General features: G+C 42.9%; 1 protein-coding gene across 20 annotated transcripts in view; it reads left to right on the forward strand.

Annotated features, from left to right (window-relative positions):
• LOC105022438 (bromodomain adjacent to zinc finger domain protein 2B) overlaps window positions 1–22582 on the forward strand; it is a 68672-nt gene that overhangs the window by 2118 nt on the left and 43972 nt on the right. For 19 of the 20 annotated variants that reach the window (XM_010890842.5, XM_010890834.5, XM_013137910.4 and 16 more), the window contains exon 2: window positions 7224–7267. The gene's annotated coding sequence lies outside the window, so the exon portion shown is untranslated. Of the gene's footprint in view, window positions 1–6564; window positions 6583–7223; window positions 7268–22582 lie in introns of those variants that run through there. The other variant, XM_010890829.5, reaches the window with a different exon arrangement.

A 22582-nucleotide genomic window follows, 5' to 3' on the forward strand; every position in this document is an offset into this window, starting at 1 on the left:
TATAGTTCTTTACTAAACACTGTAATCACTCTAACCTTGCTAAATCATTTTCCGTGTGAAACATTGAGATTGATCTAGCAACTATAGGCTCTAGTACTACAAACTTGGATAATTCAGGGAATTATTTTTTAAAGCTGCCCACCCCAAAACATTGTTCTTTAGGGGGCACAATGCCTCTGCTGTAGATGCTAATTGCTCCACCTCCATTTTCTTTGTTTGGATATTAACACAGCATAGCTCAAATGTAAAGGAGCAGATGTTAAGCCAAACATCCTGATGTGCTGCTTTCTCTTTTGGGAATTCCTTCCACTTTCCTCTGATGCATCAACTTGACATCTGCTTCATTTCGTTGCGATGCTAGGAAAGCATCGGTGGCAAAGAACGTAACTCCCAGCATATACTATTTGGGGTATATACACACACATAATTGCAGGGATGTACAGTCACCCATGGCTCACAGTTTCAACCCTGAATTGAGATGCATATTGTTACCTTATTGATCTAACTCAAGGCATACTATGCCAAGTCTAGTTATTTTACCTCTGCACCAGTGATACCATTTCTCTTGAGGCCCATTTTGGATGTTTCATGGGAGAAAAAGCATGGTTTCTGAGACAGTATAAGCCTATATGGGCCTAGTCTATATGACTGACTTTCAACCTTTCTCCTTTCGGATGTCAAATTATAATGGGCTTTGCCAGTTACTTCTCAATATAATTTTATTAATAGCAGTTTCCTAAGAACGTACAGAAAAAAGATGTACTGCAAATCTAAGCAATGGACTAGGTCCATATGATGTAAGGCAATTAACCATGAGAAACCTATTTTGATACAAAAAACCTCTGTCTCTTGATTTTGGATGTTTTCGAGACTCCCTGAGTAAAGAACATGATTGCTGGTCAGGGCCATTGATTCCACATGTCACATCTGGGTTTCCTTTGGCACCGCTTTGCTATTGCTACTGGTGCTACAGCGGAATTGATTGGTCTTTGTAAAAAGTTAATTGACAGTAATGAACTATTGCACACAGTCTAAGTGAAACGGCAATAAACATTATTCCCCTTAAGGTCCATCATTTAAATGGCTCAAGCAGCCATTCCAGCCAAGGAAGTAAGATAAATCTGATTACAGCCTTGATGTGTTATGCATGCATCCAGTAACTGCCAATGAATCAACCAATAACCAGATACAACGCTGGAAGGTCACTGAATTTGCCTCATATTTATTCAGAACTCATGTCCTTGAAAACATTCTCAGAATGAGGGAACAATAATGCATTGCAACAAATCACTGGCTCCGGATGTGAGCTTTCGCATTAGGAGAAACAGCAGTAGAGCATTTGAATGTTTGGAATATCGCTGGGTGTATTGTTCTTCAAGGATGGAAAATCTTAGCAGTAGCTCAAGGTTGCCAAATTGCTTGTAACAGCAGTTTTAAATGCTACAAGCCCCAGTGGTGTGATTAATACAGTTTATTTTCAGCTCAATCATTATCTCAAGCCATTCATTCACCTAGGTAACCTACAGCAGAGGCTGTTGCATGCAGTGTAAAAGTTGTTTTTTTAAATGTCTAGGCTATTATGAACAAAAAAAGGAAATTCATATAATTTAGTCTCAACTGATTAGGCTAGACCTGTTTTTACCCGGCTGTATACAATGTGTTTTTCTTACGCTAGTCTTCATATCCTCAAGCAGACTTGATCAGATTCCGCAAATAGTCACTGTTGCCATCTGGAGTGTGAGGCTGTTGACAAGGCTGAAGGGTCAGCCTTTTTTCTGTCTTCTAGTGTAGAAGTGAAAGGGGCCCAAGTGTGTTTTGGCTCTCCTAAAAGGATCAACTAGACCCATCAGTAATTATGGCAGCCGTCCTGATGGAGGACAGCAATAATAGTGCGTTTTTCACCCCATTTATTTCCCCTGTCCCTCCCGTTCGTACCCTTTTCCACAAGCTTGCACTCATTAATCAAAGACGCTGAACTCCTGCTGAGGGCTGAGAGGTTCATCAAATTGGCAACTGGTTCACCGTAAAGAACAGCGCACTGAGGCTCTTTACACACGGGCATAAATAAATCTAAGGTCTTTGTGTGCAAACCCTGGAGGTTAATACTGTATAATTCAATGTCTTCTCTTTGTTTTCATGATTGATGTTTTTAAACATTTAAGGCTTGACGTGAGTCCTTTTGTAGGTCAGGGTTGACACTTTCTGATTGGCTGAGCCGGAAGTATTAGGGATGGTGGTTTATTAGGAATATGTCAGCAAGTAGGGGATCTCAATTTTTTCCCTCTTATCGTTTTGTCCTGGTCTATTCTTCCCCTCCTGTAGATGGTTGTCATAATGTCTTCGCTGAAGCAGGGATGCTGCAATGATTGAGGTTCCCTGTTGTGATAATGGAACCCATGTTTGAAACGCCAATAGTTTAGCTCTATATGTTTGTCTGCTTACAGCAATTTGCTTTCGTAGCTGAAATTGCATGTAGGCCTACTGCGCATTTTAAAAACTGCTGGGACTGGAGGCTAGAGAAACCACAAGCATTTGGTTAATAGAATCCATGTAGGCTATTCATAATTCTGGGACAGCTGCTTGCAGGAGGAGCGCAGACCTTCACTGGCTATTATAATCCATTCCACTCACAACAAGATTGCTTCAGCAGGGCCCCTTTTATTTATTGATCTTCCTGCATTTAAAATCTGGTCACTGCCGCCACAAAGGCTTACCATTTTAGCTGTGCTAACAAGCCCGCTGCAGCCACAATTTTGAAGTATTAAAATTTTCCCCGGGTGAACATACACGGATAAGGTGGGGGAAGAAAAGAATGAATGTGAGAATCCGTCCGGCGGATTTGTTCGGTTCTGGAGAGGCCAAAACTGGACACATCCTGCGTTGTTGATTGAAGCTTTGTTTAATAATGTCTCCCAAGATGCACGGTGGTGGCAGGGGACCAAAAGGGACCCTGCCACTCCACCTGATTGTACCGAAGACTGATGACATGTGCATTTAGAACAAGGCTGCTCCTTTCAGTTTTACCCTCCGTTACAAATCTTCCGGACACTCTTCCATGTTAAGACAACGCTGGTTGAAGTTATTTAGTCTGCATGGTTGATCTTAAGGCAGATTGAAAGGGGATACCGCCCGCTGTAAACAAACGTCTTTTTATTGGATTATGGCACCAAGAGCAGGACCCTGTTTTAGCTGAGTGGTTTAGAAGGATCCCCAGCTTGGAAGGAGTGGATTATCCGGAATAATCCCTCCGAACACGGAGGTGTCTCACAGCATGTAGGCCTACTACACTACAGTAGGCCATGTTATTAGGCCATTCCTCATACTCCTAGTGTTGTATCTTCCGGTAAAGAGAAACTGCAGTAATGATAACGTTAAGAGCATATAAAAAAAGAGAACGCAGCGGTAGTAGCCTGTAAGGAAAGCCTTCAAAATAGTGGGGATCATAATGGACATGCGAGTTTCACCAATGTTTCGTTTGACAGACAAAGCGCAGCATTCCAACTGTACCCGTTAATAATCTGCAGTCAAGGATCGAAGAGTGAACCTGCTGGAGCGTCATTGTCATTCATTTGGCTACTCATTACTCTTGTCAAGCTTTCTCCAGGCAAGTCTCATGTTATTGTCTCTCTTTTCTAAATGATGGGGTGGATAGACGGTTTGCTGTAACATGAGACGGTTCAGCCCAAGCAGCAGTTCAAAGGAACTACTAGGAAAGACCTATTATTGGAGACCAGGGAGTGACCTTTTACACTCCTAGGGCAGGATGAAACATCAGAGGAGAAAAGGGAAATATCTATCTCCGCTCATCCTCTACTGATGCCCCAACCATCAAAATGTCATGGGTGGAGTTTCACAAAGAGCTGGACCGTTGAGGTGAATTAGGCATTGCCCTTGGCTGAAAGTTGGTATTGATATGAGTTGTGTGGAGATGGAAACCGTTCCCTCAGGCAATGGCAAGTTCTTTGTAAGAGCTCCCTGGTGTAATCCAAATATTTTTGAGCTAATTTAAGCATACAGCAGGAGTGCCGGCATCCTTTAGGAATTGACATATTTTTCTCTGAATGGTGCTTGGGGATGCAACAACACTCCATCATTCTGTTGTCAGAACGTCTCAGCGTTCCTCTAGTGGATTGAAATCCTTTCGACTACTGTGGCTGATTGAGACGTGAGGTTGTGCCTGTTGGACTCCACGCTACCAAGGCTCTGAGACGTTTATCATTTACTTTGATTTCCTCAAATGTAGTCTCAGAGTCTCTTTAGTTTTCAAAAGCATCTCATGTTTTGTCACCAGTAACTCTAGACCAGAATCAGTGTTCAGGTGGCCCTAAGAAATGTCTCAAATCAGTTTGGTTATTGTTACTGCATTTGGAAACCATTAAAACCCTGGAACCATATTAGTTTGATGACCCCTACACTGTGTAATGCCTTCTTATTGTCTATGGCTGGCAGAGCTGTAGAATATGTCCAGTTGGACCTGTGGTCCAGGGTTAATGATCCTTGCTTAGATGTATATATTGTCCTCTGAAGACAGGTCCCATCTGAGCCTTCACCTGTGTCCCCCCACCCATCTGATCCCCTCTGCTTTTTATCTGCTGTATCCCCTCTGGTGGGGGGAATTGTCAAAATACCCCACCAGAAATATAAAATACAAATATTGTTACTCTGATAAGGCTACACTTACCGGCCAATTTATTAGGTACAGCAGCTTATTAATGCCAGTAGCAAAACAGCAAATTTATGTCTGCAACTCAATGTATAAAACACACGTGTTATTAGTTATTGTTTGACCAAGCATTTTAATTGTGAAGACGTGTGAAGACATGCTGTAATAAACAAAAACCATTCAGTAAGCAGTTGTAGTGTGGGCGAAAGCACCTTGTTAATGAGAGAGGTCAGAGGAGAGTGGCCAGACTCATTCAAGGCGATAGAAAGGCCACAAATGGGACTCCAATGACATCCTCTCTTTACATCCGTGGTGGGAGGAAGGTCATCTCTGAACATAATATGTCCAACCTTGAAGGAGATGGAGAATGAAAACCTATCTGATACTAGATGGGTGTACCAAATAAAGTGGCTGGTGAGTGTATTTCTTCTAAAGGACCATAACAGTGGGATTGTGCCTGGGAAGTAAGGATGCACTGTTAGTGGTTTGAACTGGCGTTGTCACAGGTATAGGTGTTCTGTGTTCATACGTTTGGAAACCTGGAAAGGGATGTTTTTTTTATGGGGGGGTCACATGCTTGTGGTCACAGTATGCTGATTCAGGACAGACTGAGCCTTCATTACATTTATTAGCCTACTAGACTACTGGTCAACATGTTTTCTTCATCTGCTTTTAATCTCCATAAATCTCAATGCAGAGGGACAGCATACTGGACAACTTGGGTTTAGCGCCAAACGAAGCAATCCCCTTTACTGAGTTCACAGGCCTTCAAAACCTTTCCAAAATAGTCTGTATGGTGAAACCTGAGATGATTGCTGCTGTAGGTACTGGTAGGTTGGCCCCTGCTATAACAGTGTAAGAAAATCCGACACCGTTGTCATAGGTTACTCTAAATGTTTCCCTCATCGCAGGATGAATCTGGATGGATTTGTTACTGGGCTGTAGCAGGAGGAGGCATGTTTCTCTAATTAGGTTGTGAATGATACCCATCCTTTGAGTGAATGAAGATGGAGGCACGCTCCTAAGATACCAGTAATTGGCTTGAAGCCATTTTGGGGCGAAGCATCTGCTAGGATGGGAAGATGGCTTAGCCCGCAGAAGCTGTAGAAAGATTGCCACGACTGAAAGCAAATCGCCTCCTACACTGAAAAGGTACAAATGTGGTTTTAGCAGCATTTGGTATGCCTTGTTGAGTACTCATATAGTGCTCATTGAGAACAGTTCCTAGAGAATATTGTCCAAAAAGCACCAGGAAAAAGACCGGTTGAGTTAATAATATAGGCCATTAACGTAGGCATAGGTCTTGGTTAAGTTGAATCATATGTTGGCCAAGTCCAGGGTTTTATTCATTCTTATTCATGGTCTTTAGGAGAACAATTGTCAATATTTGACTTTGTCATGGAAACACTTTGAAATCTTTAGCATTTCCTGTCATGACAATGACTTGCCTGGTTAAATAACAGTGAAATTAAATGAGTTGAGTACTGCACTCCTGGAGCAGTAAAAGCTCAGTCCATAGCCTTTCTAGCAACACAGATATAATGAGCTAGTCTATTTGGCTTCATTTCTCAGTTGAAAATGAGTGAGTAGTCTGACATCAATACATCAATACACTCTAGATCATAGGCTAAGTATTTCTTTCAAATAATTATAATAGTTGTCATATCAGTGGGTGCTAGGCCTATTCCTGTCATTCATTGTTTGGGCTCCCATAATCATCTGTTGTGGCATGAACTCAAGTCATGTGTGTTTCCCTTGGCTCTTCATGATTCGTCAGCTGTCCCATGGACAGATTTCCTGGTAGTCTAGGGGAATTTGATTGACGTGTCAAGGCTGTAAATTGTGTTCTAAAGTCGCCTTCTGACAGCGTTCCTCTCTCTTTTTTCCCAGTTGTAAAGAACCCAGATGGAAATATAAAGGTAATAAAACAATAGGCATTTGCTGGCTCGCCAGAAACGTCTGGGTGTGCTTCTGCCGTTGATTGTAGTGATCATAATCTCCCAGGTAGATCTGGGTATTGGCAGGCAGGAGACGGTTGTTGAGGAGCTGAGGTTGGGTAATCCTTGCTGTGTTGAGCTCGACAGCAGCTTGAGACTGTGAACGTGAGAGAGCCTTGCACTTTGTCTCTCACCAACACTATAAGAAATGCACTGCTCCACTTGAGACTGACACATTTTGAGGACTGATAGGAGTCTGTGTTGATGAAAGCCTTTCTGTTTTACTTCTGCAGTACTAAGCCACTGCTTTTACATAAACTGGTAAGACTAGCTGTTGTTGTGGGCTAACACTGGCTGAATTCCAGTGTTCTTATTTATATTTCAAATACACAAGCCTTTTGTTTTTTTTCCCTGCTTGATCCATCCATATGACCATGCTGCGGCAGCAGAGCTTTGATTTCCAGTCGATGTTAGAATGGATAAGGCATACCCCCCTCTAGGGCCTAAGCCTGTCCAAATTAGCATTTTTATTTTATTTTCATGCAGCTTTCAGGCAGGAATTATGGTGAATGAATAAATCAATAAAATAAAGCAATTAAGCTGACTGTTGTCTTCTGTTTCAGTTTGCAGGGCCGTGATGCCACAGAGCTGAGGATCCTCTCCTACAGTAAGTGTTTGGTCACATTGACTGCATTCAAATCACCCATTGCTGCCACATTTTTCTTCCCTCTGGCTTTTGTTTTCCAGTGGTTGTTTGAAGTCCCCGTTTACATTTTTGTTTCCTGAAAAATCTGTTTACTTTGTCCAATTTGATTTTGAAAGTCACGAACCAGACTAAGCAGAACTCTTCAATTTATGATTATTATTTAGGTATAGGATTAGGGAATTTTCCAATTAGGCCTGGATTTAAAGTCCTCTTTAATAGAATTAGTTTGTGCTGCATTACATGTTTGCTCTGTTTGAGAGTATATAATTAGTTTGCCTTGCCTTGCTTTATCTTGCATAGAATTTGTTTCAAAATTATTAATCTAGGAAAAGGAGATTTTTTTTTTCCCCCCTCTCACTTTCTGGCTATTTCCAAATAAAGGACTGTCAACCAAATTGGGCTAATTGGTGGAGTTGGAGCTGTCCCTCGCTTTTGTTTAGAATTTGAATGTGAGTCACTTTGCATACAGAAGCTTTGAACAGTGGTTGCATGGCTGCCTCTGTAAATTGTGTAGCGTTGCCCCCCCCCCCCCCCCCCCCATGTCAGGGGGATGTCAAAGTTTCAGTTGCACTCCTATCAGGAAGACTGACTTACAGATTCCCTCCAACTGCAGCAATTACAACCACATGGTGTGAGCAGCCCCTTGTGAGAGTTACTTGCAGTGCCTCAAGTATGTAGAACACATGTTTACAACACGCAAGCCTCCCAGAAGTGCCTCTGCCGGAAACAAACCCTGTCGCTGTTATTGTTAAGTACGTCAGTATTTCACAGTCATTGGTTTCTGAACTGGTTTTGTCAACCATCTGCGTCTCTGAAAGATTGTCAGGTCCGTCCCTGATAGCTGGACTGTGCCAGGTCCGTCCCTGATAGCTGGACTGTGCCAGGTCCGTCCCTGATAGCTGGACAGTGCCAGGTCCGTCCCTGATAGCTGGACTGTGCCAGGTCCGTCCCTGATAGCTGGACTGTGCCAGGTCCGTCCCTGATAGCTGGACAGTGCCAGGTCCGTCCCTGATAGCTGGACTGTGCCAGGTCCGTCCCTGATAGCTGGACTGTGCCAGGTCCGTCCCTGATAGCTGGACAGTGCCAGGTCCGTCCCTGATAGCTGGACTGTGCCAGGTCCGTCCCTGATAGCTGGACTGTGCCAGGTCCGTCCCTGATAGCTGGACTGTGCCAGGTCCGTCCCTGATAGCTGGACTGTGCCAGGTCCGTCCCTGATAGCTGGTCTGTGCCAGGTCTGTCCCTGATAGCTGGACGGTGGTATTGCTGGACTTTCACTTGGCTGCTTGTCATCCCTCTCAGGGCTAATAGCCAAGGGGTGATGTTCTAATGTTGGCACGGCATTCAATATTTCAAGGGAAAACCGAATGGAATGTTTGCACCACTACTGAATTTTCCTTTTCCGAAGCCTTATTCCAACTGTGCAGTGTGGATCATTTAAATTGAAAGCACGATGTAAATGAACATTGTGCAACTAGTTGTTTCTTCTGAAGTTGTTGTGTTTGAAAGCCAAGGGCAGCCACATTAATCGAGCTACTGATCCTGAGGAAAAAAGCTCATTTTTGAATCTTTGTGTGTGTGTGACACTGCAACAAGACTGGTCATCCACAGCGTTCTGGACAAACAGAGTTGGAATGACTACGGGAAATGAGCAGATTCCAACCCTGCCCAGGTTGTGTGTAATGGAAACCTTCCCTGGATTTACTACGCCAGTCATCAGTAACCTTCTGTTTACCCAGAAGCAGCCCGACTCTCCCCCCCTGCTCTTACTGCTGAGGAGACGGGGGGGGGGGGGGGTGGGGGGAGATCCTCTGCCCTCTGGGGTGTGTGTGTGTGTGTGTGTGTGTGTGTGTTTTGGTTGATACACCGGTGCCATTTTTTTTTTATCACTACCTTTTTTATTCTTATTATATTTATGTCCTCTTACAGTTGACGGTGTGGCTTCAAAGAGTGTGTTGTGTGACGGGGCCTGAATGGCTAACAGATTCCTGCGGCGATGTAACCTGATGTGGTAGTAAATACTGGAGCCTCAGCCCCGCTCTTCCTCCCTTCTGCCCGGGGCTGAGGAATGAGGGAGTGAGGCTGTGATAAAACAGCTCAGAGTTGGTTACTGTCTGCGTATCCATATTACCATACATTGTCTGTTTTCTGCTGACCCATCTCGAGACACACAGGATCAGGAACTGTAGTTAAGTCGCGGTGCTTTCCGGGAAGAACCGAATGTGTCTTAAAGACTCTCTGTAGGTGTTCTTGCTAGCACCATGTTTCCTGTGTATTCAACTGCTCTGTTCCCCCCTTACGGAGGGAGTGGGGCACCCTTCAGCACACAGCCAGGTAGCCGGTCCCTGTCGAGCCCAAAACCCCAAAGGTTCAGAGCAGTGGGCTGGGGAGCAAGGTCCAAGGACTTCGCAACAGATTGCATCAACCATCCCTGGCTGTTTCCTCCTACCGACTGTCCAGACACAATGTTAATGGGTTACAGAACTCTATTACTATACTGCTGCATTCCTCCAATCAAACCTTGTCCCTGCCTTTAAAATCACATGTCCGTTAGGCTTTGCATTGTGGCTTGTGTGTTCATTCTGTTATATTTAGTTTATATGCATTGTGATCTTTGAGCGAGTCGTTGATTGGAGAATATCTGATTGTTCTCAACCAATTAAGTCGATGAACAGACTGCTCGAATCCAGTGTTTGGGAGCCCTCTGAACCTCTGCGAATCAAAGGTTTGAAAAGGATGTTGCTGTTTACATGAAAAGGATGTGTCACTTAGTTTGACACAAACTTTTGGCAAGCCCCAGTACAGCCCTCAAGGTATGCTACATGTGAGCTTGTTGAGACCGTTCTCTCTGAAACACACCAGGGAAGCTTTAGACACTGGTCGTGAATTATGCACCCTGTGGTAATTTTATCTGGTACTGAAGGCCTCCGTTTCATGCTAACTTGTAACTTGCTAATTGTCATCAGTGTACCCAGCAGCAGTGTAACCCACTGTAGAGGGGAGTCCCACTTTCAGGACTTCTGTTTATCTGTTCACATCCACTGAATGAATTTGGCCTGGGACGTCATGCAGAGAGGCCGGAGTTGGCGCGTCACTGAATGGGTGGGAACTCGTCGAATCTCCCCTGTGAGGCCGTGCACGCCGCAAGCACCGCCTCGCCCGCTAATGTGGCCGCAAACAAAGCCAGAGTTTGCCAAGGGCAAATGCATCAGGAATGAGTGTACCTTAATAAAGCACACTGCCATGATTCATTGGTTTCAATTTGCCAGGTGATTGTAGGTCACCTGAAGTGAGCAGTGCATCTGGAGAGGGGATGTCATAGGGGGATTGAGGCTCTGCTGGGTGGGGGTTGCTCCACAGGGGTGAGGCTGGAGGGATTGCGGGGTCATCCAGAGTCTGCTCTACGTGCCGTCTACCCGTCTGGTAGGAAAGTTCCAGTTGACCGCCCACCCCTGGTTCTGTGTCAAATCCCTCTGCCACGAACGCAGGCCTCATCATTCAGGAACGTCTCTTCCCCCCGCCAACTCCATCTTCACCCACCCGTCGTCTCCAACCCATCCTCCAGCACTCAGTCTAACCTGTGTAGCTCCGCCTGGTGGAGGGATTGCCCCCCCTGAAGCTAAACTCCTCTCCGTCTTGGAGAGGTGATCCTTGTGACGACAAGGAGATGAGAAATAGAGCCATTGAGGCAATGGGGCATTGGGGAATTTTCATGCCCCATTCTGGCCATGATTTGATATGTGCGCCGTTCCTCTCTTAGAGGCACTGGGTATAACTGTGAACGTGAGGGAAGTAATTACAGGATGGGTATTTCAGGCTGAAGGATGCTCTCAGACCAGCTGCGCCCACCAGAAGCTAATTTGTTGTCAATAAACTAGAACTAATCATGGTGCTTCCCCTCGGGGTCGATAGGTCAGGGAAGGCGGAGTTCTGGGACAGCGCTGGCCCGATCCATATAGGGAGTTCTAATAGGAGGAGAGGAGGCCCATAGGTGCTGATACGCGGTGCGGTGTGCAGATGGCGAGAGGGCAAATTGAATTTACTTTAGTATCATTGGGTTGTTTGAGCCAGCTGCCTGCATTCCCCTTAATGATGGCATTGAGCAAAGGCCAGGGGATCGCTGTCTTCTTCTCAATCTCTCTCTCGTGCTTCCTCTTTTTCTAGCTGTCACTTTCTCACTATTTCTCTCTCTCTCTCTCTCTCTCTCTCTCTCTCTCTCTCTCTCTCTCTCTCTCTCTCTCTCTCTCTCTCTCTCTCTCTCTCTCTCTCTCTCTCTCTCTCTCTCTCTCTCTCTCTCTCTCTCTCTCTCTCTCTCTCTCTCTCTCTCTCTCTCTCTCTCTCTCTCTCTCTCTCTCTCTCTCTCTCTCTCTCTCTCTCTCTCTCTCTCTCTCTCTCTCTCTCTCTCTCTCTCTCTCTCTCTCTCTCTCTTTCTCTCTTTCTCTCTCTTTCTCTTTCTTGTTGTCTCTATAGTTTGGACCCCGTCTCTCTCTGTCCTCTGGAGGGTTGGCAAAATGAAAATGGTTTCACACAGACGGTGTTCCCTGAAATCAGGCGCTGCATAAATGCCGCTTAGCTGGATGAGGGCTGCACTCTGTGTTGAACCGGGTCTGGCAGCCCGCAGCGAGCTGCTGCCATATACTGAGAGATCTGTACCAGTTGCGCCTCAGACGCACACAGAGGTGATACCAAGGTGAAAGCTCCACTTGCAGAATGGTCGGGAAATCATTGATATTCTGACTCGGAGGCTGCAAATGGCTCCGTGGCAGATGGAGTCTTTTGTCAGGGAAGAGGAATGGCAGCCCAGGAGCGCGGTGGCTGTTTTCCCCATCAGCTCTCTCGTCTGGCTGGCGGGGGATGACCTTCCATCACTCGCTGGAATCCCTCCCTCGCACTTTGATCAATTATCCCCCACCCTTTGTTTAGAAGGAATGTGCACAAGAATTAAAATGTCAATTTCTTCGGGGAAAGATCTCTATGCAGACTCAGGGAATAGGCATTGTGTGCTATATAGAGCTTAGGCAAAAAAATATAATTTATTTAGTGCTGTTTCACAGGCTTTTTAAGCATTCTAAGAGCAACCCTGTATTTAATTAATATGACCTCTACAGTATGCTACCTGCTACTTTGTATAAAAGCCTTCTGTTTGGTATTTTTCACAACCAACATAGTTAGAAAAATGCTTCCATCTGATATGCCGTAGACTAAATCTATTGAGCTGATGAGTGATTTGGTTTTGGGCAATTCGAAGTTAAGAGTGCCACTGAGACTCTGATTTTTCACTTGAAAATCAACCATTCCACGAGAACCACTTGACAATTTCCACAGAACATTTTACAAATATGCATTTACTTGCTGACATTTTTCAAAGTAGTCCTTGTTCATAGATTTGTGTGGTTTGTTTTACTTTGCAATCACTGTTTTTTTCGTATTCATTTAAAAGTAAAATGTGAGTCAGGATTGCCCTTCTCTTTGTTTACAGGAACATCAGATGTAAACACAGTAATCTTTTTCTTGCCAAAGCATTGGAGAAACTCTGTTTGTACATAGGTTCCCAGGGTTTGTTTATACGATTAGTCTTTTTAATGGATTTTTTAAAAATATATTACTTCAAATAACTTTTACACTATAAATAACAAAATTACATTAAGTATGCCTGACACCAACAGACGTTTACTAGAAGCTTTATGTAATTTAATTTAGGTTATTTTATTTAGGTCTTCAGATAAAAAAATTATAATCTAAATAACATTTTAAAATGCCTTGTTTGTGCTCAGACAATGCGAGCTTTCAGAGACTCCGTCACAGATGATGATGTATGCCTCGAATAAAACAGTCATAAAATGCAATCATCATTCTTGGGTGAGTGCAAATTCAAGGTAAGACAAAAATATTGAAAGGTCAGGAAAAGAAATGAGAAAAAGAACAAACGATGCAAAAAGCGAGTGACATTGAGACCCCAGTTTAATATGTATTTCAGCTTGATGGTTGATTTCATTAGTCAGTCTCATTGTTATGCATCAACTGTTCTCCTGCAGCAAAATGAATATTGTATTCACTTGGCCTGAATATTCAGGAGGAAATGTTGGGGTCTCAATGGCTTCCTTTACATTTGTTTTTATTTTTAGAGGTTGCTTCCCCTTCCTGCCTGTCCACAATTAATACAATTCAAGGGATTGTCATTCACTCCCGATGTCGGCTAATTTACAGTGGTGTTAAGTTGCTCTCGCTAATTTGGCCTTGTTTTCCCAGGCAAGGAATTTCATCATGGGTTTTCTTATAGTCAGCCCAATATTTGTCGGTAGCGAATGGCTGACAGATACTGTCATTACAGTTGGTTTCTCGTCTGTTAGATAATGTGCTACTGAATCAGCAGACTGGAATCAGACTAGAAATAATCCTGTGGCATGAATATCGACAAATGGATGACAAATGCACAGTAAAAAAATAAAATGTTTTGGGAGATATTAGCCAAATATGCAACCAGAGAGACTATTTGTAAGGTATTGTCCAAATCCATTAAGTTCTTTACCGATGCGCTGTCATGGGAACTGTTATGAAACGGTTATGGGCCCAGTATGATGCTGAGACAAGGTGATGTCCCATAGCTGTGGTGTGCCGCGGCTGCTTTTCCAGACAGATAAACCAGACCGTTAACCAGACACACTCTAGTCTGCAGTCCCATTTACAAATGCATGACCGGACTCAGCCAGGCAGCCAAGCAGAAGGCCCGACTCTGGTTGACTCCTCTCTCGCTCCACGAAAGCAATCTACTGAAATGGATATTGTCAAGATCCCTTTACCCGGAAGAGCAGAAGAGACTCTGCAGACTTGCCCTTGTTAAATTCGCTTGCCGCCAAATCCCCATCCTACATAAAGCCTTGTACAGTCAGTCGCTCAAGGTTTACTGAGCCGAGTCGTATCTCAATAGAAGAAGCGACCTGGGCTGAGTAGTATTGAGTGGGCTAATATGGTGTTTAGGGAAGACCGCGGCGTGTCCTTGGTGAGCGAGTGATAACTGTGCTCGTTGGCCATGGAGCTGATGGGTTGGACACCGGTACTGGTACCGCTTGTTTGACGCTCCTAGATGACAGGATCGTCTCCATCCCAAATGGAGTCCTCTTCCTGTTTTTCTGCACTACTCCATAGCATCGGCTCGTCACTCTCATGGGACGTCAAGGGACTTAGCCGTAGTTCATTTCTTCACATTTGGGGAAATGTTACAGCCAAGCTGAACGGCACAAGAAATCTCATCTTCAAACGGATGTTTCTAAGTGCAGGTTGTCAGTCATTCAGCCTGCCTGGGCCTATTTCATATTGAGATAAAGAGCCCCCGTCTGTGTAGCCAGTGCAGGCGGGTAAACTGACGCGACTCTCAGGAGGTTGTCGTCAGACGGGAGACCCTGGAATGTAACCAGGAGTTATATTCTTTCCTCTGTACGAAGGGTGAGATTCTCCTGTGATGCCTGGCATCTGTCCTCCACTGTTTCAGGCCCTACTGAGCACAGCATGCAGAGGGCCCCGCCCGTCTGTTGTAACGGGAGCGGTGTGCGTGCGTGTGCGTGCGTGTGTGTGTGTGTGTGCAGTTGTTTCCATTTGCACCGCTCTATTGTGTGTGCAAGGTGCTCTGTTTCACAACATCCAGCTGGCCCAATGGCAAACCCCGCCACGAAGAGACACGCCGGCTTCAAGGTGGGACAGGCACTACACCAAACGAAATACGGTTGCCATTACTGTTTTAGTTGTTCATAACTGACAGAAGTCTCACCACCCTGCGTGGCGACGGAACCGATTCGCATGCAAATCAACAGCAGCGGTCTGGCCCTTATCTGGGGATGATTGACAGCGAGGGTTTTTGCCGCACGACAAGGGTTAACGCAGGCTTTGCCCCGATCGTGGAAGGGGTACTGTACGTCGGAAGACGGAGGGACTTCAGAGCGGTGGGGAAGTGCATGTGGTCACAGGTGACAGAGAAGCTGGTCTGTGTTTTTGCATGCAAATGAGGGTGGAGCCAGCGGAGCCACTCCCGCTGATGATTCACTGGATTGGTTTCCCTTTGCCCTTCAGGGCCACATCTGCGCACCGCAGGTACACATTTTAAGCCCAGGATGGTGTCCTGTGAATGTTGAGTGCACTCTTAGTGTGTACACTGCCTCCTAATGTGTGTATACCACCTATTTTGCGTGCGCCCACATCAAGCCTAAGATAAAAAAAATTCCAGCATGCATCCCAAGTCCCAGACGACGTCAGGATCCTAACCTGTTTACAGGGCTGGGCCCGGCAGAGCAGGGGAGTACTCAGACACGTAGGCTTAACTGATCTTGTGTGGAAGTAAATGGAATAGAATAGATTACTCATCGTAACCTTGTCTCAGAAACCCTGTGGCTATGATGAGTGGATGATGTGGGCTCCACAGCCAAACCTGTTCTTAAACCGGTTTAGTTACATGCCTCTTGTGATGGGAAAACAAACACTGTCGATTTATATCACTGACAAGCTACTACATAACGGTTTATTGGCTTATAGTATGATTTATTGTAATTAGTATTATAAACTGGGTCGATCAATGCCTGAGTGCTGATAAGTTTAAAGCTGTGGTGTACCAAGTGTGTGACAGTTTTTGACAGTTAGAATTGTGTTGGTTGCCGGTTTATAGTAGCAATATAGTACCCCTGGAGTTTTGTATGTTGTCAATATACCAAGGCTAAGTGCAATATCCATGTACTCTGCAATGGGTCGTGCCTAAGAACAGCTGTTGGCTGTGGTATGTTGACCATTCTCTCATGCCGTATTGCTTAAGTATAGGTCTGTATAGTATAATATGTTATAGTAGAAGCATAATCTGGGTAGTTTTATGTAATGATATAAGCCAAAGGTGTCATCATTTTTTCTGTTACATTCGGCATTCAACAAGTTCGGGGGGCCACACTGAAAATGTCTCCTCTTCAACACTTGTTAAAATTGGTGACTTGGTGTTGCTCAGTAGTCAGTTCTGCTGTCTACAGGGAACATGTACTGCTGTGAAATGGATTCGAATCAGGCCCACTGCTCTTTCAGCAATAATTCTCCAATCTTTCCCTGCTATCTCTAAATTGTAAATGGTCGCTGTCTGTCTGGCTTTTATGGAGGTCCATTAAAATTATTGAAATAAATCAAAACGGTGTAGAGATTAATAAAGTATATTGAGTTTGTTTCTCAATATTTCTCTAAAATATATTTTTTTCTAAAACATGAAAAAGCATATTAGGCGACACACTTAGCCAGGCTATATGATCCGGAGCACGGAGACTCCGTGAACACTGGGGTGATGGAAACGTTTGTTTAGCAGAGAGAAGCTAGTTTTTTAAGATGGCTCAGAGGCAGACAGGAAATTACTTATTTTCTCTGCACATTCATCAAAATAAAAATAGTCTGATGAGTATCCCAAGTGACTGTTACAGCCCTGAACACACTTCTTGTAGCAGCTCCAGCTGCAGACACGCTACACGCCGTGCGCTCTCTCTTAACTCTCCGATGAATTTCAGGTGTTTTGAAGCCATATTAAAATCAACCCTCTGTTTCCTGCCGCTTCTCCCTTTAATCCCCAATCTTTTGTCCTCTTGTTTTGTTCTGTACGGAATGAAGGAGTTGGGAAATCATTATTATAATTTTTTTCCCCTGAACATAACAGAGAACATGATCTGACCGTTAGGCCTGTGCTGTTGTCAAAACGTTTATCGGACCTGCTAGGAGAGATTCAGATGGCAATGCTATTACACTTGTGGTTCTGACACTGCTGTCTGATAACCGTTTTAATGGCCACCAGCAACACAGTTCAGACCCAGGTTAAAAACACTGTCTGTCGTCCAGAGACAAATGCTCCGATTATGGCGTGCTTATATTACTGTTGTTGCCTTTGTATCTTCCTTATACTGTGGCTCAATTTCTGAAGGTTGTTTGGAAAGTGTATGGTTGCCTTTCTGCTTTTCAGATCTGGAATGTTACTAGTGCAGTGATGGCAGCACAGTGTTTGATGTGCTTTTAGCATGCCTGTCAATAACACCTGTCCCAATGAGCTCATTCATTTTGAAAACAATTGAATTTGGTCTTTAATAGCAGCTTTCATAGCAGCTACACTTAACGTAACTTGATCAGCTGTTAATCTGTTATTTTAAGTGTTTTTCAGTGTTAGCTAGTGAATTACACACTTTTCTTTTCCCATCTGATTTATACCAACATTGGCTTGGTTTTAGCAATATGAATAACTTGTCTAACATAGTATGGCAAATCCTGACTTTTAAACGGACATATCCTAACATGTCTTGTCATGCTCATACAGCGATCTGTTCTAAGGATTTCCCCAAAGAAAAAAGTGCAATGCTTTTCTTTCACTTTGACATCTGTGCTTGTCAAATAATGCTCACATGTCTCTGCAGCACTTTACTGCAGAGAGAACTGGGTTTTTTTTGCTGCAGAGATTCAAGTTAATTTACACATAACATCTGTCTTTGACAGGTGTGAGGTACAACCAAGGCCATAGCCTGACTCTTTCCTTCTTGGATGAGCATACTGTAGCTAAATCAGATCTGTAGCCATTTATAAAGCGTTGCAGAGTAGGTGTACTGATTTAAGATCAGTTTTGTCTTCTAGATCATAGTGAACTAGATTAGATGCCAGGTTTGGACCTGATTGCAGATCAGCTTACTCTCAGACTGGATACCTGCTCAATTCTATGCTGGCACTCATTCATTGGTAATATGTAGATCTTCAGACCGACCTCTTACACACTCATAACCTCCAATTTAGTTTTTGCAGTACCTCTTCAGCTCTGCTGCCAGAGAGGTCAAACGTTGACATTTTTGGGTGTTCTCTGTTTTAGACTGATAAGACTAAGATTTTCTCTTGTCTAATAAAGAGCTGTGCTGGGCTGTATAGGCCACACTGGTCAGGAGGGCAGTAATATTGTGATACTGTAACCAGCTGTCCATGGCCGCCGTCAGCCTGCCTGCCAGGGAACTGGGCTATTATTGGCTCTTAAACAGGAAGAGGTGTCCGGACAGCAAATCAGCTCCAGCGTTACTACTATCATAGATCAACCGTAAGAGAACAAACAAGAGCTAAATGCTCTGAGGACACTTTGTTGGTCTGGCCACTGTCCGCTTACATATTGTCAGAGAGAATCAATGATTTGTTTAAGAGTGAATGCCAATTCACAGCCTAATTGGCGTGGCAATCATGGAATTAATATATCATTATAGTAAAGGTGTGATAATCCACAAAAGTTGTAGCCTACTGCTAGTGATGGAGTGATTACTTCTGGAATAGAAAGACAACACTAAGAAACCATCCAGATATTAAATACCAGACCAGGAATATAACAGAATATTTTGGGGTTTTGTTCCATTAATTGCACATTGAGTCCTTCCTTAAAGGTGCAAAGGGTTAGCCTACTTAAGCTTTTTTTTCACTTTAACATCCTGCTCTTAGAAGCTTTTGAGATGTTCATGGGTTCTAAATTGTCATTTACACTTAGCCCTGGGCAAGCCCCGGGCTAACCTTGGATCAGGATTTAAGTGCCTCTCATACGAAGCAGAAATTAGGCCAAATGTGAGACACTCTATTTTATTCATCACGGCTGAATACAAATTGCTTCATTGTGTGACTTTTGCCAACGAAAACGTCTAAGAACACATGCCCCTATTTTAATTGAATAAATATAAATAAATGTCTGTTGTGGTTAGTCCCACTAACACATTTTGCGCATTCCAAGTTGCCTTGGTGTTGTTGAGGTGTCAAGCAGTCTTTTTTCTTTTTTTTTTTTTTTTACCTAATGCTAGATCAATGCTGATGTGTGACCAATCAGTAAGATCTGTTAGACAACAGCATTCTGACATTTTGGCAAGAATCGTACTGTGTCTGCCATCTCAGTCATCTTCCTTCTGTTGCCCTGTCCTTATTAGGTGTATGTGATCTAGTTTCAAATATATACACCTCTGTAAATAAGGGAGAAGTACGATTTCCTAATAGAAATGGAATGCCTGTTTTCACAGACCCACATGCCTTTTATTCAGTGCTTTGAAGGATCACCTAAAGTAGACACAATGACCTTCAGAGTGGTTTTGCATGCGATTGCATTTTATTCTAATCAAGCTTCATCACATCAGACCTGTGTGTTCTTTAAGGCGTATTCTATTCATGCAGGGATTAAATATTCCTGTGCAAGGTGTTTTTCTGGACCATTTCTGTTGATGCAGCCAGCTCTCGGGAGTCTTACTCCATGATTATAAATGTAAATTTCTCAAATTAAGGAAATCTGTTTAGTTTAAGGTTACACAGGGTTATATGCGTCAAGATAATTACTCTATTTCTGCAACACTATAAAAAAAGAAATGATACAAAACGTGATTTCTCAAGACTAAGACAAGAGCCTTTTGTTTTGCATAGGGTCAGCATGCATATTTAGCCTACCAAAACTAAAATATTCAAAACAAACTAGAGATTACATTTGAGATTAATCTGTAATTTGATGTTTTATGAATTTACTTGCACCATCAGGTAAATATTTAGTAAAATGTGAAAAGACTGTTTACCAAGTGTAAACTAAGCTCATCAGTGTTTGAAATAAGTCCCATCTAAAGATTTTTTTTCAAAAATGTCAATAGGTATTACATGTGTTTGTTCAACCTTCACGTGAATGAGACAGGCATGACAATATATTGTTACTATGTAAACTATTTGATGGAAAATGTGCTTCTTTCAGTGTCCGCTTGTTTTTATAATTTTTTTGATCCAATTTTATATTACATACTTATTGACATTTTATTTTCCTTCAGTCCTATATCTTCAGTCCATGTTATTTCTGTCGATTATTAGATACAAATCATTGACATTTAATTTATAAGCAAAAATTCTAAGGACCTGTATTATTAAAATAGATCATAAAACCATTTCCTTAAAAATACATTTGGAATTTAGAAATATCCTAAATTTGTACTTAAAGCTACTCATTAGCATTTTGTGCTTACTACTTCTGATGATTTAAACGTATGCTTTTTTTTGCCAACATTTGAATGTACTTTTTTTTACCTTGTTACTCTTACTCTATCTTGTTGTACTTGGAATTGAACTAAATGGAGATTGACTTGGGATGCATTTTGCTCAAAGTTTCTATTGAGGAGTAATTTAGGGTTCACAAGTTTTGCCACTGAAGTTCTAATCCATCAGAGAAGCAGAGAATGCTTAGCCAACAGGCACTGTGCAACGGTAAACAAACTCCACACACACAAGTAGCCCTCTAGATTGGTGATCCTAACGTTCATTAATTCACAACTCAACCATGCATTTGAGATGCATGATTTCTCTTCAAAAGTGCAACTAATGCCATGAAGCCTAACTAAAACATGTTCTCCAAAAATCTGTGACACATTTTGTTTTGGATGGACACTTTTTCTCCTGTCATAATGGCTGTGATGTGTTTTCTCTTAAGGTGCATCACAGTCATGCTCACGTCACATGAGATTAGCTTAGCTGATTCTATAGAGCTGGTTTTTTACTTCTTCATTGTAAAGTGCTCTCATACTTTAGACGACTTGTATCAAACAACTGTACAGTAGCCTCTCGTCCATAGCCTTCATAAAAATAATTATCTAAGTGATCAATTAGTTTTTGCAACCCTAGCACAAACTATTTATTTTATTCACTGCCTTTAAAAAGAAAACATTTGTTCTCCTTATATTAAGATGTAGGCTTAACAGTCTAAGGTAGGCTATTTGAATGCAATAAAAAAACACCTATGCCTATCTATCTGTTTCATTACAAAGTAACCAAATGGCCTTAATAGGAACAATAGTAGTTTACAGTAAAAAGACTGAATAAATGTATTGGGCATTTTCAAAAAATGTATTGGGCATTAGATAAACCCTGGAATGTACAACACAATGTGAATTTTGTATTTATCATGAAGAATATTATTTGTGTATTTGCAGTTACACTTAGCTCAGTGCGGTGCTTTTTATGTGGAGTGAGCGCTAGCTCATAGAACCCATCTTGGTTACAAATTATATAAAACATTCAAATAAAATGATAAGTTTGATTATCTGGAACTTGCATCTTAAAGAGATGCAAGCTAGCCTATAGCTGATCACATTCTGTTGTGTAAGTATTCATACTGTGTGTTCATGATTTAGACCAGAGTGTTAACCTGACTACTAGAACAAATTCCTTGTTGGAAAGAGGTTATTTTATTGACTAACATCCAGTCTTTGTGTTCCCAACAGTGAATGCCTGTTTGCTAGATTTTAATATACCAGTAAAAGCTTAGCTTCTCCTTTTCACTGGAAACATGTTCTCTGTCACTTATTTGTAGTGGTTAAAATGGTTGCCTTTTGCATTTAGTGTAATAAGAATGACAGGTAGTGTGATCCGCGGGGGTTAATTTCGGGAAGATTTGCTCCTGGTAACCTAATTAGCAGTCAATTCACAAAATTGATTAGATTATGCTAATCAGTAGCGATAATATCTTTTAAAAAACGAAAAGCAAAAATGACAGTGCAGCCTCCTTCTAAGACTATTTTCTCGACTGTGTTCCTCGTTTCTTAGATGACTGGCTTAAAGATGGCTGTCAGCTCACACACACCCAGTGTTTAGAAAAGAGCAGTTTGCAGCATGTGGCTTCTCAATCTAGACACCACACTGTAATCTCTTGTTGTTTTCCCTCAATCCTTTATCTTATTTTCCTGTCATTCGTAAAGTGTTTAATAGTCCCTTAGATTTTAGTAAGTTTATGGGCCTATTGTGTATTTTTTGGGCTCCGTTAGCTTCTTCAGAGTGTCTATTTGCTTCGTGTTTAGTGTGAATAGCTACATCCTTCCCCATTCAGTACTAGTGCTGTGAAGCCCGGACGGATGGAGGTTGACTGACAGATTAAGGTGAATTCCTGGAGCGCTGCCGATGAGTGGGGGGTTGTCATCGTTGTGTGCTGTGACCAGCCAGGGTTCCTTTATTTCCTTTGTGGTAAAGGCACGGACCATGCCTCTTCTCCGCAGGCTCCCTGAGTGCCTCCATGTCTCTCCAACCAGTCTGGAGACCTCAGCCCGGCACAGCCCTCTACACACTACCTGCCCTTATGTCTGCCATCACTGAAATGTCTCACCGTCTGTTTGGTCCTTCAAAGGCCTTTACCAAAATTCATCCTTGATACTGTGAGTCAGGGGTATTCCGATTTGCACCTGGAAGCCAGTTCCTCATTTTCTCATTGTAATCCCCTAATCAGGGACTTAGACCTGGGATACCAGGTTGGTTCAC

This window comes from Esox lucius, chromosome 16, assembly GCF_011004845.1.
Source record: "Esox lucius isolate fEsoLuc1 chromosome 16, fEsoLuc1.pri, whole genome shotgun sequence".
In the NCBI taxonomy this organism is placed as follows: domain Eukaryota; kingdom Metazoa; phylum Chordata; class Actinopteri; order Esociformes; family Esocidae; genus Esox; species Esox lucius.